At 45.1% G+C, this 16,705-nt stretch overlaps 1 protein-coding gene across 2 annotated transcripts in view; it reads right to left on the minus strand.

Annotated features, from left to right (window-relative positions):
- LOC139771895 (neurotrimin-like) overlaps positions 1 to 16,361 on the minus strand; it is a 307,135-nt gene extending 290,774 nt beyond the window's left edge. For both annotated transcript variants that reach the window (XM_071705059.1, XM_071705054.1), the window contains exon 1: positions 15,441 to 16,361. The gene's annotated coding sequence lies outside the window, so the exon portion shown is untranslated. The remainder of the gene's footprint in view (positions 1 to 15,440) is intronic.
- Positions 16,362 to 16,705: the final 344 nt, after the last annotated feature.

Below are 16,705 nucleotides of genomic sequence, written 5' to 3' on the forward strand. Positions count from 1 at the left end.
AAGCCGACGACATAGTCTCGCGGCGCGGTGAGACCCGCGACGACGCGTATAAGGGAGGGAAGCCGACGACATAGTCTCGCGGCGCGGTGAGACCCGCGACGACGCGTATAAGGGAGGGAAGCCGACGACATAGTCTCGCGGCGCGGTGAGACCCGCGACGACGCGTATAAGGGAGGGAAGCCGACGACATAGTCTCGCGGCGCGGTGAGACCCGCGACGACGCGTATAAGGGAGGGAAGCCGACGACATAGTCTCGCGGCGCGGTGAGACCCGCGACGACGCGTATAAGGGAGGGAAGCCGACGACATAGTCTCGCGGCGCGGTGAGACCCGCGACGACGCGTATAAGGGAGGGAAGCCGACGACATAGTCTCGCGGCGCGGTGAGACCCGCGACGACGCGTATAAGGGAGGGAAGCCGACGACATAGTCTCGCGGCGCGGTGAGACCCGCGACGACGCGTATAAGGGAGGGAAGCCGACGACATAGTCTCGCGGCGCGGTGAGACCCGCGACGACGCGTATAAGGGAGGGAAGCCGACGACATAGTCTCGCGGCGCGGTGAGACCCGCGACGACGCGTATAAGGGAGGGAAGCCGACGACATAGTCTCGCGGCGCGGTGAGACCCGCGACGACGCGTATAAGGGAGGGAAGCCGACGACATAGTCTCGCGGCGCGGTGAGACCCGCGACGACGCGTATAAGGGAGGGAAGCCGACGACATAGTCTCGCGGCGCGGTGAGACCCGCGACGACGCGTATAAGGGAGGGAAGCCGACGACATAGTCTCGCGGCGCGGTGAGACCCGCGACGACGCGTATAAGGGAGGGAAGCCGACGACATAGTCTCGCGGCGCGGTGAGACCCGCGACGACGCGTATAAGGGAGGGAAGCCGACGACATAGTCTCGCGGCGCGGTGAGACCCGCGACGACGCGTATAAGGGAGGGAAGCCGACGACATAGTCTCGCGGCGCGGTGAGACCCGCGACGACGCGTATAAGGGAGGGAAGCCGACGACATAGTCTCGCGGCGCGGTGAGACCCGCGACGACGCGTATAAGGGAGGGAAGCCGACGACATAGTCTCGCGGCGCGGTGAGACCCGCGACGACGCGTATAAGGGAGGGAAGCCGACGACATAGTCTCGCGGCGCGGTGAGACCCGCGACGACGCGTATAAGGGAGGGAAGCCGACGACATAGTCTCGCGGCGCGGTGAGACCCGCGACGACGCGTATAAGGGAGGGAAGCCGACGACATAGTCTCGCGGCGCGGTGAGACCCGCGACGACGCGTATAAGGGAGGGAAGCCGACGACATAGTCTCGCGGCGCGGTGAGACCCGCGACGACGCGTATAAGGGAGGGAAGCCGACGACATAGTCTCGCGGCGCGGTGAGACCCGCGACGACGCGTATAAGGGAGGGAAGCCGACGACATAGTCTCGCGGCGCGGTGAGACCCGCGACGACGCGTATAAGGGAGGGAAGCCGACGACATAGTCTCGCGGCGCGGTGAGACCCGCGACGACGCGTATAAGGGAGGGAAGCCGACGACATAGTCTCGCGGCGCGGTGAGACCCGCGACGACGCGTATAAGGGAGGGAAGCCGACGACATAGTCTCGCGGCGCGGTGAGACCCGCGACGACGCGTATAAGGGAGGGAAGCCGACGACATAGTCTCGCGGCGCGGTGAGACCCGCGACGACGCGTATAAGGGAGGGAAGCCGACGACATAGTCTCGCGGCGCGGTGAGACCCGCGACGACGCGTATAAGGGAGGGAAGCCGACGACATAGTCTCGCGGCGCGGTGAGACCCGCGACGACGCGTATAAGGGAGGGAAGCCGACGACATAGTCTCGCGGCGCGGTGAGACCCGCGACGACGCGTATAAGGGAGGGAAGCCGACGACATAGTCTCGCGGCGCGGTGAGACCCGCGACGACGCGTATAAGGGAGGGAAGCCGACGACATAGTCTCGCGGCGCGGTGAGACCCGCGACGACGCGTATAAGGGAGGGAAGCCGACGACATAGTCTCGCGGCGCGGTGAGACCCGCGACGACGCGTATAAGGGAGGGAAGCCGACGACATAGTCTCGCGGCGCGGTGAGACCCGCGACGACGCGTATAAGGGAGGGAAGCCGACGACATAGTCTCGCGGCGCGGTGAGACCCGCGACGACGCGTATAAGGGAGGGAAGCCGACGACATAGTCTCGCGGCGCGGTGAGACCCGCGACGACGCGTATAAGGGAGGGAAGCCGACGACATAGTCTCGCGGCGCGGTGAGACCCGCGACGACGCGTATAAGGGAGGGAAGCCGACGACATAGTCTCGCGGCGCGGTGAGACCCGCGACGACGCGTATAAGGGAGGGAAGCCGACGACATAGTCTCGCGGCGCGGTGAGACCCGCGACGACGCGTATAAGGGAGGGAAGCCGACGACATAGTCTCGCGGCGCGGTGAGACCCGCGACGACGCGTATAAGGGAGGGAAGCCGACGACATAGTCTCGCGGCGCGGTGAGACCCGCGACGACGCGTATAAGGGAGGGAAGCCGACGACATAGTCTCGCGGCGCGGTGAGACCCGCGACGACGCGTATAAGGGAGGGAAGCCGACGACATAGTCTCGCGGCGCGGTGAGACCCGCGACGACGCGTATAAGGGAGGGAAGCCGACGACATAGTCTCGCGGCGCGGTGAGACCCGCGACGACGCGTATAAGGGAGGGAAGCCGACGACATAGTCTCGCGGCGCGGTGAGACCCGCGACGACGCGTATAAGGGAGGGAAGCCGACGACATAGTCTCGCGGCGCGGTGAGACCCGCGACGACGCGTATAAGGGAGGGAAGCCGACGACATAGTCTCGCGGCGCGGTGAGACCCGCGACGACGCGTATAAGGGAGGGAAGCCGACGACATAGTCTCGCGGCGCGGTGAGACCCGCGACGACGCGTATAAGGGAGGGAAGCCGACGACATAGTCTCGCGGCGCGGTGAGACCCGCGACGACGCGTATAAGGGAGGGAAGCCGACGACATAGTCTCGCGGCGCGGTGAGACCCGCGACGACGCGTATAAGGGAGGGAAGCCGACGACATAGTCTCGCGGCGCGGTGAGACCCGCGACGACGCGTATAAGGGAGGGAAGCCGACGACATAGTCTCGCGGCGCGGTGAGACCCGCGACGACGCGTATAAGGGAGGGAAGCCGACGACATAGTCTCGCGGCGCGGTGAGACCCGCGACGACGCGTATAAGGGAGGGAAGCCGACGACATAGTCTCGCGGCGCGGTGAGACCCGCGACGACGCGTATAAGGGAGGGAAGCCGACGACATAGTCTCGCGGCGCGGTGAGACCCGCGACGACGCGTATAAGGGAGGGAAGCCGACGACATAGTCTCGCGGCGCGGTGAGACCCGCGACGACGCGTATAAGGGAGGGAAGCCGACGACATAGTCTCGCGGCGCGGTGAGACCCGCGACGACGCGTATAAGGGAGGGAAGCCGACGACATAGTCTCGCGGCGCGGTGAGACCCGCGACGACGCGTATAAGGGAGGGAAGCCGACGACATAGTCTCGCGGCGCGGTGAGACCCGCGACGACGCGTATAAGGGAGGGAAGCCGACGACATAGTCTCGCGGCGCGGTGAGACCCGCGACGACGCGTATAAGGGAGGGAAGCCGACGACATAGTCTCGCGGCGCGGTGAGACCCGCGACGACGCGTATAAGGGAGGGAAGCCGACGACATAGTCTCGCGGCGCGGTGAGACCCGCGACGACGCGTATAAGGGAGGGAAGCCGACGACATAGTCTCGCGGCGCGGTGAGACCCGCGACGACGCGTATAAGGGAGGGAAGCCGACGACATAGTCTCGCGGCGCGGTGAGACCCGCGACGACGCGTATAAGGGAGGGAAGCCGACGACATAGTCTCGCGGCGCGGTGAGACCCGCGACGACGCGTATAAGGGAGGGAAGCCGACGACATAGTCTCGCGGCGCGGTGAGACCCGCGACGACGCGTATAAGGGAGGGAAGCCGACGACATAGTCTCGCGGCGCGGTGAGACCCGCGACGACGCGTATAAGGGAGGGAAGCCGACGACATAGTCTCGCGGCGCGGTGAGACCCGCGACGACGCGTATAAGGGAGGGAAGCCGACGACATAGTCTCGCGGCGCGGTGAGACCCGCGACGGACCGTATAAGCGAAGCGTAATGTCTCGCGGCGGCAGACAACGCGACGGGAGCGCCGGACCCCATTGTACCCTTCACTCCCAGCGAACTGGGAGGAGGGTACGGTGTGCTCGTAGACCCTGTACCTCCCCACCGGGCCCTCCCTTCGGTAAAGCCGAAGGTACTGCCCCAGTGGATCGTTGATACAGGGAGCCCTCTCACCACGGCAAGGTGGCACACCACGAGAGGGACATTTTTTACACGCTTAACTTTATCCGTTGTCCTACCTACCCGTATTACAATTTAGTATTTGTTAATCCATACCTCAAAGTGATCACTTGAGATATGGGAAACGTAGAATTGAGAGTTTTAACGTGCGCGATTGGAATTTAATTGGGGATGGGGATTTTCCAATCTCGCACATATGCGAGAAAATATAAAGAAAATAGTCCTACTTTGGGCAAATAAACCGGATCAAATTATTTTGTATGTTAACTACTTTACAAACCTTCAATTCTGGTCATTAATATAGACCTTACCTTATGAGATGTTTCCGTCGTTTCTTCTGACCAAGATTGAACTCACCTATTGAGTTGTTACTGGCCAAATCCATTTTGGTTGTATGTCAGCCAGAAAATGAGAAGGAGATAAATTCCTTCAATGCCGGCTGATTAACAGCGCCGGTAGACGATTATAATGGTGCGGTCGATTACGAATCGTTGCGATCGTTAATAAGCGCGCGTTAATCATATCAGTACAAAATTACCTTTTTCAAAAAAGGTAAAAAAAAGTGCCAAGTACACGCAATGTATTTTGTAAATTCAAAATTTAACCTAAGTGGTAGCTTTATATCTTTTTCACAAAATTATATTATCTAACTTAACTCAAGTGACATGTATTTCAAAAAAAAAGATGTAAAATCTTTAATTTCTTCTTCACAAAATTATATTACCTAACTTAACTCAAGTGACATGTATCTAACCTAAGTGGTAGCTTTATATCTTTTTTACAAAATTATATTACCTAACTTAACTCAAGTGACATGTATTAAAAAAAAAGATGTAAAATCTTTATTTTCTTCTTCACAAAATTATATTACCTAACTTAACTCAAGTGACATGTATTTCAAAAAAAGATGTGAAATCTTTAAATTAAATTGCGCCAATTGTAAAGAGAATATGTATATTGCTTTGAAAGATAATTGTTATGCAACTACTTTAAAGAAATAAAACCCAAATGGTATCTTCGTATTCCTATTCAAGGGTCTTCCTATTCTAAACCCAAGTGATAATAGCTTCTTAATTCTCTTTAACAAATTTTTAATATTACAAAGAATCATTTTAATTACAAAGAATTAAAGAAGTAACAGTACAAAATAAAAATATTTAATTAAAACAAAATAAATAAATTTTTCTTGTAAAAAAACTTGGCGCTGTTAGACTTTGAAATTTAAACATTAAAATTTAAACATTAGTACTAATTTTTGATTGAATAAAAAACAATAAACATACTTTAGGGAAGAATGCGACAGGAGTAAAAAAGCAGCGCCAAGTTTTTTTACAAGAAAAATTTATTTATTTTGTTTTAATTAAATATTTTTATTTTGTACTGTTACTTCTTTAATTCTTTGTAATTAAAATGATTCTTTGTAATATTAAAAATTTGTTAAAGAGAATTAAGAAGCTATTATCACTTGGGTTTAGAATAGGAAGACCCTTGAATAGGAATACGAAGATACCATTTGGGTTTTATTTCTTTAAAGTAGTTGCATAACAATTATCTTTCAAAGCAATATACATATTCTCTTTACAATTGGCGCAATTTAATTTAAAGATTTCACATCTTTTTTTGAAATACATGTCACTTGAGTTAAGTTAGGTAATATAATTTTGTGAAGAAGAAAATAAAGATTTTACATCTTTTTTTTTAATACATGTCACTTGAGTTAAGTTAGGTAATATAATTTTGTAAAAAAGATATAAAGCTACCACTTAGGTTAGATACATGTCACTTGAGTTAAGTTAGGTAATATAATTTTGTGAAGAAGAAATTAAAGATTTTACATCTTTTTTTTTGAAATACATGTCACTTGAGTTAAGTTAGATAATATAATTTTGTGAAAAAGATATAAAGCTACCACTTAGGTTAAATTTTGAATTTACAAAATACATTGCGTGTACTTGGCACTTTTTTTTACCTTTTTTGAAAAAGGTAATTTTGTACTGATATCACCTATTTTGTAGTGTTAAGCAAGGATCTGCAAAACATTTTTATTTTTTATTTTTTAATTATTCACAAAATTAGCAATACCAACAAATACATAAAAATTAATAATATTTAAGTAAAAGTAAATTATACATTTCTCACAAAAATTGAAGGAACACTAAATTTATCTTTAAAAATGAATAAAATTTAAATTTCAAGCTTAAAACCTCTACTTCCGAAAGGTTACTATTATTCGTCCAATTTTTATTATGTCTAGACATAATTTTAATTCAGCGAATTTTTATTATGTCATGACATAATTTTAATTCTGCCGCTAGGGAATTTTTAAGTCGATTCTTATAAATCAAGCTTGAATTTGATGTCTAAGTGTCCCATGTTGCCGATAACGAGGTCCACATAGTGCGCTCCATAGTTTTCGGTGTCCAGGTGTATTAATACCTTGAATTCGATGTCCACGTGTTCCAGGTTGCCGATGACGGGTTCCAGATAGTGCGCTCCATAGTTTTCGGTGTCCAGGTGTAATAATACGTTGAATTCGATGTCTAGGTGTCTCACGTTGCCGATGACGAGGTCCACATAGTGCGCTCCGTAGTTTTCGGTGTCTACGTGTATTAATACCTCGAATTCGATATCTACGTGTCCTACATTCAGATTTAAAGTTATTAATACACCTAGACACCAAAAACTACAAAGCACACTATGTAAACCTCGTCATCGGCAACCTGGGACACGTAGACATCGAATTCGAGGTATTATTACACCTAGACACCGAAAACTACGGAGCGCGCTATCTGGACCTCGTCATCAGCAACCTGGGACACCTAGACATCAATTTCAAGGTATTAATACACGTAGACACCGAAAACTACGGAGCGCACTATGTGGACCTCGTCATCGGCAACCTGGGACACCTAGACATCGAATTCAACGTATTAATACACGTAGACACCGAAAACTACGGAGCTCACTATCTAGACATCGTCATCGGCAACCTGGGACACCTAGACATCGCATTCAACGTATTATTACACCTGGACACCGAAAACTACGAAGCGCACTATGTGGACCTCGTCAGCGGCAACCTGGGACACCTAGACATCGAATTCAACGTACGATTACACCTGGACACCGAAAACTATGAAGCGCACTATCTGGATCCCGTCATCGGCAACCTGGGACACGTGGATATCGAATTCAAGGTATTAATACACGTAGACACCGAAAACTACGGAGCGCACTATGTGGACCTCGTCATCGGCAACCTGGGACACCTAGACATCGAATTCAACGTACGATTACACCTGGACACCGAAAACAATGAAGCGCACTATCTGGATCCTGTCATCGGCAACCTGGGACACGTGGACATCAAATTCAAAGTATTAATACACGTAGACACCGAAAACTACGGAGCGCACTATGTGGACCTCGTCATCGGCAACCTGGGACACGTAGACATCAAATTCAACGTATTATTACACCTGGACACCGAAAACTATGAAGCGCACTATCTGGACCTCGTCATCGGCAACCTGGGATACCTAGACGTCGAATTCAAGCTTGATTCATAAGAATCGACTTAAAAATTCCCTAGCGGCACTTTCTGCCAAGCGTAGAGAACCTTCTTTTCCGGCAGCGGTGGTAATACGATGTAAGGATACGAAATCTCTCCAGATAAACATGAAGCAATTGACTCAATATGTATTATATACCTAATACCTAATTTACCTAAATAGAAATCTTCCTCCTGACCGATAAGTCTATCGACCTTATTTAATTTGCCTACTAGATCGATCGAAATACGCGCGCGATATCGAAACTGGCGATACCTGCGCCGCCAGCGTCGAAAAAGTGAAAGTGACATTTTCTGATATATATATGTTATATTGATTGAGAGACGACGACGTATCTCCGTATCTTAAAAATAAATTTTCACATTTGGACTTTGCGTCGCAATATCTCCGCTCGTAGGGCACGTAGCGGAAAATATTATAGGAGATACCCCCCCAAAGTCGACCCCAAGCTATCGATCAAGCCTACTTAGAACTTGATCCGTTCACTCGTTATCGAGATCTCAACATCTTGGGTACTCGCAACCCGTCGCGTCGCGTAAAAGAGTCACGGTCGGTCTCGCTCCGCGTGTACTTGGCACGAGACACTACCGTGTCTCTTGATACTTAGTCATTTCTATAAAATCGCCGAGTTAAAAGGAATCTTTATAGATATGTGATGTACCGAAAGGACACATCGCTTTAAGGATTGAACATGCTTGTTAATACTGCAGAACTACTCACAGTAACGAGGATAAGAAACGAAGAACTTTTATTAACCTGCGACGTTTAACATTACGTTTCCATTTCATGCATCGGTATAATGAAGAGGAAATTCAGAATTCTTTCATACTACTGTGCTGAAATTGCGCGAAGAAGTAAGAGACTTGCGGTCGTTTGCGAAAGAACCGACGGCCGTTTCGTTACGATAATAAAAATTGGATTACAAGTTTCTCAATCTTCTCCGTACTACTTTTTTCATATGCAAGTGAATTTTCGTGAATATTCCGACGATGATGTACCTAAAAGCGACACCATAAAACTCGTCGGCTTAAATTCTGAATATAATTTCAGGAAAAATATGTTCCGCAGTACGGTAAGATCTGTACGAAAGTGATAAAAAAATTTTAGCTCAAAAGCGACGATTTTACGAGGTTGTAATCGTTAAATATAATTACACAGTTTTATTTAAATTCTTTAAATAATAGTAATTATTGTGTTTTTTTTTCGTTTTCTTAATTTTAAGAAATACTTTAATTAAATAATATAAATATAAATTATAATGGTCTGACTTTATATATGTTATGGTCAAAGCCCGTAACGCAGGCAATCCTAGGATTGACTAATCAATTCTGGCGAACGGCCAAGCGTCTTGGTCAAAGTTTTGTATATGATATGTGTGTATAGACAATACACAAATAGGCGGAGTCCCTCCCCCGCATAAAAAAACTAATCTAACTCTCTCCCAGTCTATTCCTAGAAACTGCTTTAATCAAGACGCTTGGACATTCCGCAGGATATATCATTCAAACTTGACTTAAAAGAAAATAATAAATCTAATATGTGGACGTGCTTGATCTATTTTTTTATAAAGATTTCTGAATACAAACATATTCTTATCTTAAGTCTACGGAATATCTTAAATCTTCCACTTTCTCTACAATGATAAAGTAAGCGAGTGTGATACATTACGCCTGAGAGAGACGCGCGGTAACCACGTAAACTCATCTGTAAGCCGTTCGCGATCTTATCCGTACGGCCAGGCTCGGATGAAAATTCCGTGATAACATTTTGTACAGCTGCATTGTTAATCAAAGGAAACATCGATTAATTAACGTTTCTCGCGGCGGTTTGGCAAGAAAAAGAGGAACGACCGCGCTAACGTCAACTTGCGCGATAAACGAGACGAGCAAAGGGGCTGACAAAAATAAGACAAACTCCTCACTTAGAGGGAAAGGCACGAGGGAAAGTGCCGTCGAATTACAGTCAATTCATCTTCGGGCGCAAACGTAATAAAATGTGATTGTCCTGTGGGAAAAAAAACGTGCACTATTACGATTCGGTGTTCAACGTTCCTTTTTATATATACGTATATATACTGTCGAAACATCTCGATACTCTATATAAATGTTCACGCTATTCACAGATGGTGTAAGGTACAAAAACAGACGATAAATGGCTGCGTCCAGCAGAGAAAGTTGCTTTGCAAATATTGCGTGAATTTGAGTGGGATATACTCTTAGCTTCGGTCAAAAATACAAGCCAATAATCGAAAAATGATAGTAATAATACAATTCACGAAAAATCTCAAAATTATATGTAAGAAAAATAAGAAATAATGCCTTTGCATCAAATAACTTGTAATTTTTTATTCTATGTATTTTTATTCTATGTCTTATCGATTTGACAAACTTGTTTATAAATACAGTTCCTTTAGCCTCTTATAAAATCGTTATCGCTGAAGGCAAATTTAGTTGGTTCGAGTTAGCCCATATAGGAATCTACGTATTGGAATTTACGCGAATTCCGAACGATAATTTCGACGGAACGATAATGCATAGCAGATAGATTACAGCCGATTACGATCACTTGAAAATTAGCGCAAACGCGAAGCGATAAATCGGCTCTTCCGAGCGCATCATTTCTTCATTAAACGTGCGCGTTAGGAACTTGTCGATAGTCCTCCATGAACTACATCGACCAAGCGCGATTGTCTTGGTGAACGGCTTGCCTTCACCATTGACATCTGGTATCCAGAGCATCGTCGTTATCGCTAAAAAGACGAACATTCCTCGCCACGCAATACTCTACCTACCGGCGTGCTATGTAATAAAGGGATTCCTTCGGCTGACTGGAACGCAGTTGTGGGTGTCATTTCTATTTTCAAATTAGTCCTGTTCGTCTCTACGCGATAGGCGATATAGCGGAAGAATGTCCGACCCGTTCTAAGTCACGGATGAGGAGGACGATCACAAGACGGACTTGAATTTATTATAGACCTTTATGCAGCAGACACTGCCGCGCCATTGAACAAAAAGAAAACGAGCTTCTCGCGTAGAATCTATATTTCATGTAGAATTAATCGTCGCTTATCCTACGTGCAATAATTAATTATACAGGATATATCGAGTAAAAAATATGTATTCCCTAAACTATTTTTTGGTAAATTTAGAACGCTTCGTGTAATTAATTTTTACACATGTGACAAACATCGATCACCTGTGTATAAAATATAGATGCCACGTGAAAAATAGTAAAGCTATTAATTATTTGCATTTTTTTGCCGGAATATTAATCATTAAATTTTTTAGTAGTAAAAGAAATTTTGTACTGCATGCGTTCATATAATAAATATACTATTCTATCTTCAAACATTACGCGACGGCGACGTAATGGTATAGCAATATTTTATTGCAGATATCGATAATCGGCGATAAAACATCGGTTATTATATCAAACATCCTTACAATCTGATTAATTTTGAATTGTGTTTATATACTATTCACGGACTGTCGCATTGTAATTTCATTCCTGAGCAATTAATACACCGATCGTAACCGATGCACGTAATGGGTCCATCGTTCGTGCAGATTGACAAACGGAGAGCAAATAGGAATAGCGATGCCGATATTTGCGTATAGCCACGGTGTAAATAACGCGTATCAAAGGACATGCATATGAGCATATAACGCTGTCGAAGGCCTGTTTGCCGTGCCAAATTTAACAAGACTTATGATAAATAGACTTGATCTAGACAACTTAGCTTAGTTCGTCTAGATACATATGTATATAACCTTATTTATCAATATGATTTCTCGAGTAAATAGTTAAATCGCGTTCCATAATTAATCAATTCAAATTTATCATATTAACTTAATTTATATTATTGCAAGATAACGTGACATGAAAAAGATAAAAGTGATGGATACCGTGTATGTATATCGACGTTAAATCATGACTATCATCAGGTACTTAGCATCAATTCCTACGAATTGCCGTGATCGAGCTGTCGATCGGGCCGATCCGATCGTAGGATGAAATTCTCGCTGTTATGGCGCGGTAACGCGCGCGTTTTATTAACCAGGAAACAAGTCATAGATGCACCATAGAATCCGAGTGCCAATGTGCCATAGAAGCGCGTCGAGCCGTACAGTTTTTTATGCATTCTAACGACGGCACAGGCATAGCAATCGGTGAATTACGCGAGCTGCAAAATCGCCCTCCCGCTCTCGGGGATGTTCCACGAATCCCTCGATAATTTATCGATTAAGTCGTGCGTGGAATACGAATCCCCGGTGCCTCCGGGCCCGTCGCGGATTAAAGCGCGCGCGGTGCATTTGTCAAATTGTCATTAGTCATTGTCAAAAAATATCGCGAACAACCCCCTCCCAGATAGCAGGCTTTTTTTTCGGCGAGTGTTGTAGAAAATCGACTCGTTCCTAAAAAGATTCAACTTCCCGATTTCCGACATGCCACCGAAAAATGTGTCATCCGTAACAATTCCTCCTGCCAAAAAGATTTATACGTATAGCTTAATACATTTGTCTTTTACTAATTATATATATTCATTCGAGCCGCGATATTTTTTCATTAAAGCACGAGATCGTTTAAGTTCTTCAGAAAAGTGTATTAAATGCAAAAGAAAAAGCAAAAATGTCGCGAGTCTCAAAAGGATAGCACACCATTATGCACGCGTGAGATCCTGAATAATGACTTGTCGCGCGTCGAAAGTCGGCACGCTCGTCGTCGCCCATATACGAAAGGTTAACGGCGTGTAAATTTCACTTGACGTTCTACAGTCGTTAGATTTCGTTAAGCGCAAAAGGGTCAACGAATGACTGCTGTTAAGTTTAGTGGCACGTTAGACACTGAAATCGCAGTCATACATACAGAACGTACCTACTCGTAGATTTCTCGTTACTGCCTTTCGGATTTTTCAACGATTTAGAAATTGTTTCGGGAAAACCTATATGCTTCGAATAAAACAAGCGGCATTCTTCTTGGTTTAGCCTCTAATCTTTGTGACGATATAGCTACGATACAAGTATAGGTACATCCCCGTAACTGAGCACGTTCAATGTATACATAAAATCCGACTTAATACTATGACATACTCGCCATAGAGCGCACAAAAGAGCCTACTAAGATTGTGTTAGCTTACCTTAACGAACGAATATCTAATATGAATATAATGAACGTCATTTCGCATATGCTCGCGAGCCACAGTAATTTATATTAAAGAAACGGCAAAGCTGCATACATCGAATAAGTGTATAAAAAAAGTAAGAAATAAAAATGTAATAATAAATACATAAAGCGTTGTGAGAAATTTAGATGATTAGATTTTTTAATAAAACATAAAATATATCGCGCGCGCGCGCGCGAAGGACGAATTAAAGTTCATCAACCAAATTGTGTCAACGCGTTTATCAATAACAGATGGGATCGAACATGAAAGCATTAATAATTCGAACTTTAATTGCTAATTATCTGCTATGTAATAGTACGTTCATTAATATTTTAATACGTTAATCGTTAATTATATAGCGTGTTTCCAAAAACCTCTGCTAAAGACGAGCGTGACTGTCGTCGCACGGCAGCTAGGAATTCGCCGTAAATTACCGGCGCCGGATAACCGTCGGATTAAGATCGTAGGCACGGAACTTACCCCGACGTACATATTTTGACAAGGGCAGCAAGGGTTAAGACCCAGATTTAGCTCGTCTATGTAGACATAGTCCCATGGTCGTCAACATAGTCGATATCAGACTGGGGAGCTTTCTCGGGGGAGACTTTCCTGCTCTTTATTTCAAGTCAAACACGAAGAAAAACGGACGTTCCGGAGAGATGGTATCGTAATACTAATTTATTCAATACCTACGTTAGGTTTAACGAGAGATTACAAAACGTAGCGTGGAAGAAAAGCTCAGTGAACAATTTATATCTCTCTTAGTCTTAAAATATTGATTTTTAAAATAAAATTTTTAACATTTTTCTTTACAGATTAATTATACGTCCTTACGAAAATTATATCAATATTTATTATTTTTGAGTTTTTCGCAAAACAAATAATTCGCAGAGTCTATTTTCTAAAATTTACAGCAAGGTTAAAAAGCCCTCCGGCAAAATATGAATAAATTACTTTATTTATTTATCTATTTTTTGGTTTGTTTATTTATTTATTATAAAATTGAGTTATAAAAATGTAATTGAATGTGTCAATTTTATTAAACACTTTTTATCTGAATATGGACTTTAATCTGGAACTATATCAGAGATACGGTATAAAATATATGTATATAAAACATAATACGATACGTATTAAAAAACCTGCATTTTTAACTAAAAATATTAAAGATTGCTCGAAAGTGCGAATTTTATTTTTGCATCCTTCGCGTCTCGTTTTTTAGCAACACATTCGCATAATGATTTGAGAATCACGAAACTAATTCAAAGAGATTCAGGGATTTTATTCATCGAACGAGATCGCACGTGGATCGCCTAATGAGCACGCTAACAAACAACCGCCGCGTTGTTACGTCACGGGGAAAGAAGCAACGCAAAATGCGCGGGAATCCTTCAACGGGGTAGGAACGGAAAGCGGGTAAGAGACGACTAAAGATAATGTACCCCTGCATACAGATGACGTTATTAAACGGAAATCTGCAGATGGAGCGAACGCATAAAGCACTGTCTACCGTCGTTGTCTGATTAGGCATGCAACGTTTCCCATCCTCTACTTTCCCTCACCTCCTCCCTTTTCTTCTCCGCGAGATACTGGGGCTTTCTCTCCCTCTCCCTCTCTCTCTCTCTCTCTCTCTCTCTCTCTCTCTCTCTTCTCTCTTCTCTCTCGTTACGGACACGCGGCACGCCGCGCCGCCCCCGTAAATTCCGTAAAACGATAACGGCGATTTTAACACCGCGTACAATGCAGCATTGAGCGGCAATGCAGTTCGTTCGCGGTAACGAATCCGAGCGAGCACGCTTTTCGCGAATTCCCGCGTCCCGGAAATCCGACCGCGAAATCTAACCCTTTAGCTGCGGCTCTCTCGCGTGAAAATGCTTCTGTCACGTAATCGATAAGTAAGATGCAAGTGCATCACAACAAAATACAAATTTCCATATTAATTATAATATATATATATATAGATATAGCATTCCTATATTATTATGCCGTGACTGGTCAAATGCCGTAAATATATACCATATGCAAAATGCGAATATAAAAGATGGTATAAAATTAACTATAGTATAAGAGGCTGTTTCTTACGACACTCTGTATATAGATTGATATTTTTATTTTATCATTAATAATACTAAAATAGATTCTTTTCTCTAGGAGAGAAAAGGAGACAAAATATTGCTTATTGTTAGACATTAACTTCATCAGGACATCGATCTTGATGAGTAAACTTCAATTATTCGTTCAAATATTCTTAAACAAAACTCATTTTCAATTTCGACATAAACAATTTTTTCCGAATAATTTTTTTTACATCAGCAAATTTACTCACAGATTGATGTCTTCTTCCGCCAAGGCAATATAGTGAACGTCATCTCCTGCCGTACCATCGAAATGCAATCCTTCCTTCCTTCCTTCCTTCCCTCCCTCGTACGGAGACACAAGTACGGACTACGGAGACTCGCCGGAAATTCCAAGTTCGGCACGAGTCACGAGCTCCGTGCGACACTTTCATCCGACACTTTCCGAATCGCGCGCGATTGGTTTTTAGCGAATAACAACGCTAAAACCTGTCACAGTTGCGTCGTCACGACATTTTCCCTCACACGAAAGAACGACGAGAAGTTCAAAGTTCGAGGTCTATTCCAACTCTAACGGACATGGCGCCCGCGCCGACGAGAAACACTTGTGGCGAAGCCCGGCATCGGCCGTATACGGCATACGGAATACGATCGCGAAAACGCGGTCAGTACCGATTGTACGCGCTAATTGATACGACAAGACGATCGCCCGGCACTTTATTCGGCAATCCCGACGTTCACTCGCACGCAGAAACTCACGGCCGTCGCGTAAAAAGCGTAAACAATACGGAGCAGCGTTTGGCGTTGCTCCGCCGCGACCGGCTAACCGTGTTTATATACCGTCTGACCGTGACCTGCGCGGCGCGCGGGCCGCGGCGGCGTGACGCGCGAAACGAACTAAGATGGCGGACATACGCGTAGCATACTTCGTGCTGTACCCTCTTTATGTAGGGAAATGATTAGTCGACTCCTTTGAGATATCGATTTGATATCGATGCGTCGATCGTTGTCGAATACCGCTATTACCGCTTTTGGTATTTTTCTCATCTTTAACCTCAATTGCTCTTACGTTAATTGAACAATTGTGAATATTTCTATTATAGATTTCTATTGTCCTTTGGGTCACCCCCTTTCCCGCAAATTCTACATCGAATACACAGATTACTGTGCTTTTCGATCTTGCATCAATTCGATATAGAACTGGCCGCGCGAGAGACAGATACAATAGAAATCTTATGGAAATATTCATAATTCCGCAATTAACATAAAAATAATTGACGAGGTCGAAAATGATAAAAATATTAACCAGAGGATTCGACGTCGACCATTCATCGACGCATCGACATAAAATCGACGTCGATGACTAATCAATCTAATCATTTCGAGCTGAGTAGCTAATGGCGCGTTTCGAATATGATCAATCGTAAATTATTAGCGCCTACCTGAAATGCTTTTGCAGCAGTCGCCTGGCAGTACTTTTGTGACTCCCGATACGCTATCGCGCGTAATTTATACG

The sequence above is a fragment of the Temnothorax nylanderi genome, unplaced genomic scaffold (genome assembly GCF_030848795.1).
Source record: "Temnothorax nylanderi isolate EJ_2023f unplaced genomic scaffold, tnyl_v1.0 TNYL_tig0045_pilon, whole genome shotgun sequence".
Lineage (NCBI taxonomy): Eukaryota > Metazoa > Arthropoda > Insecta > Hymenoptera > Formicidae > Temnothorax > Temnothorax nylanderi.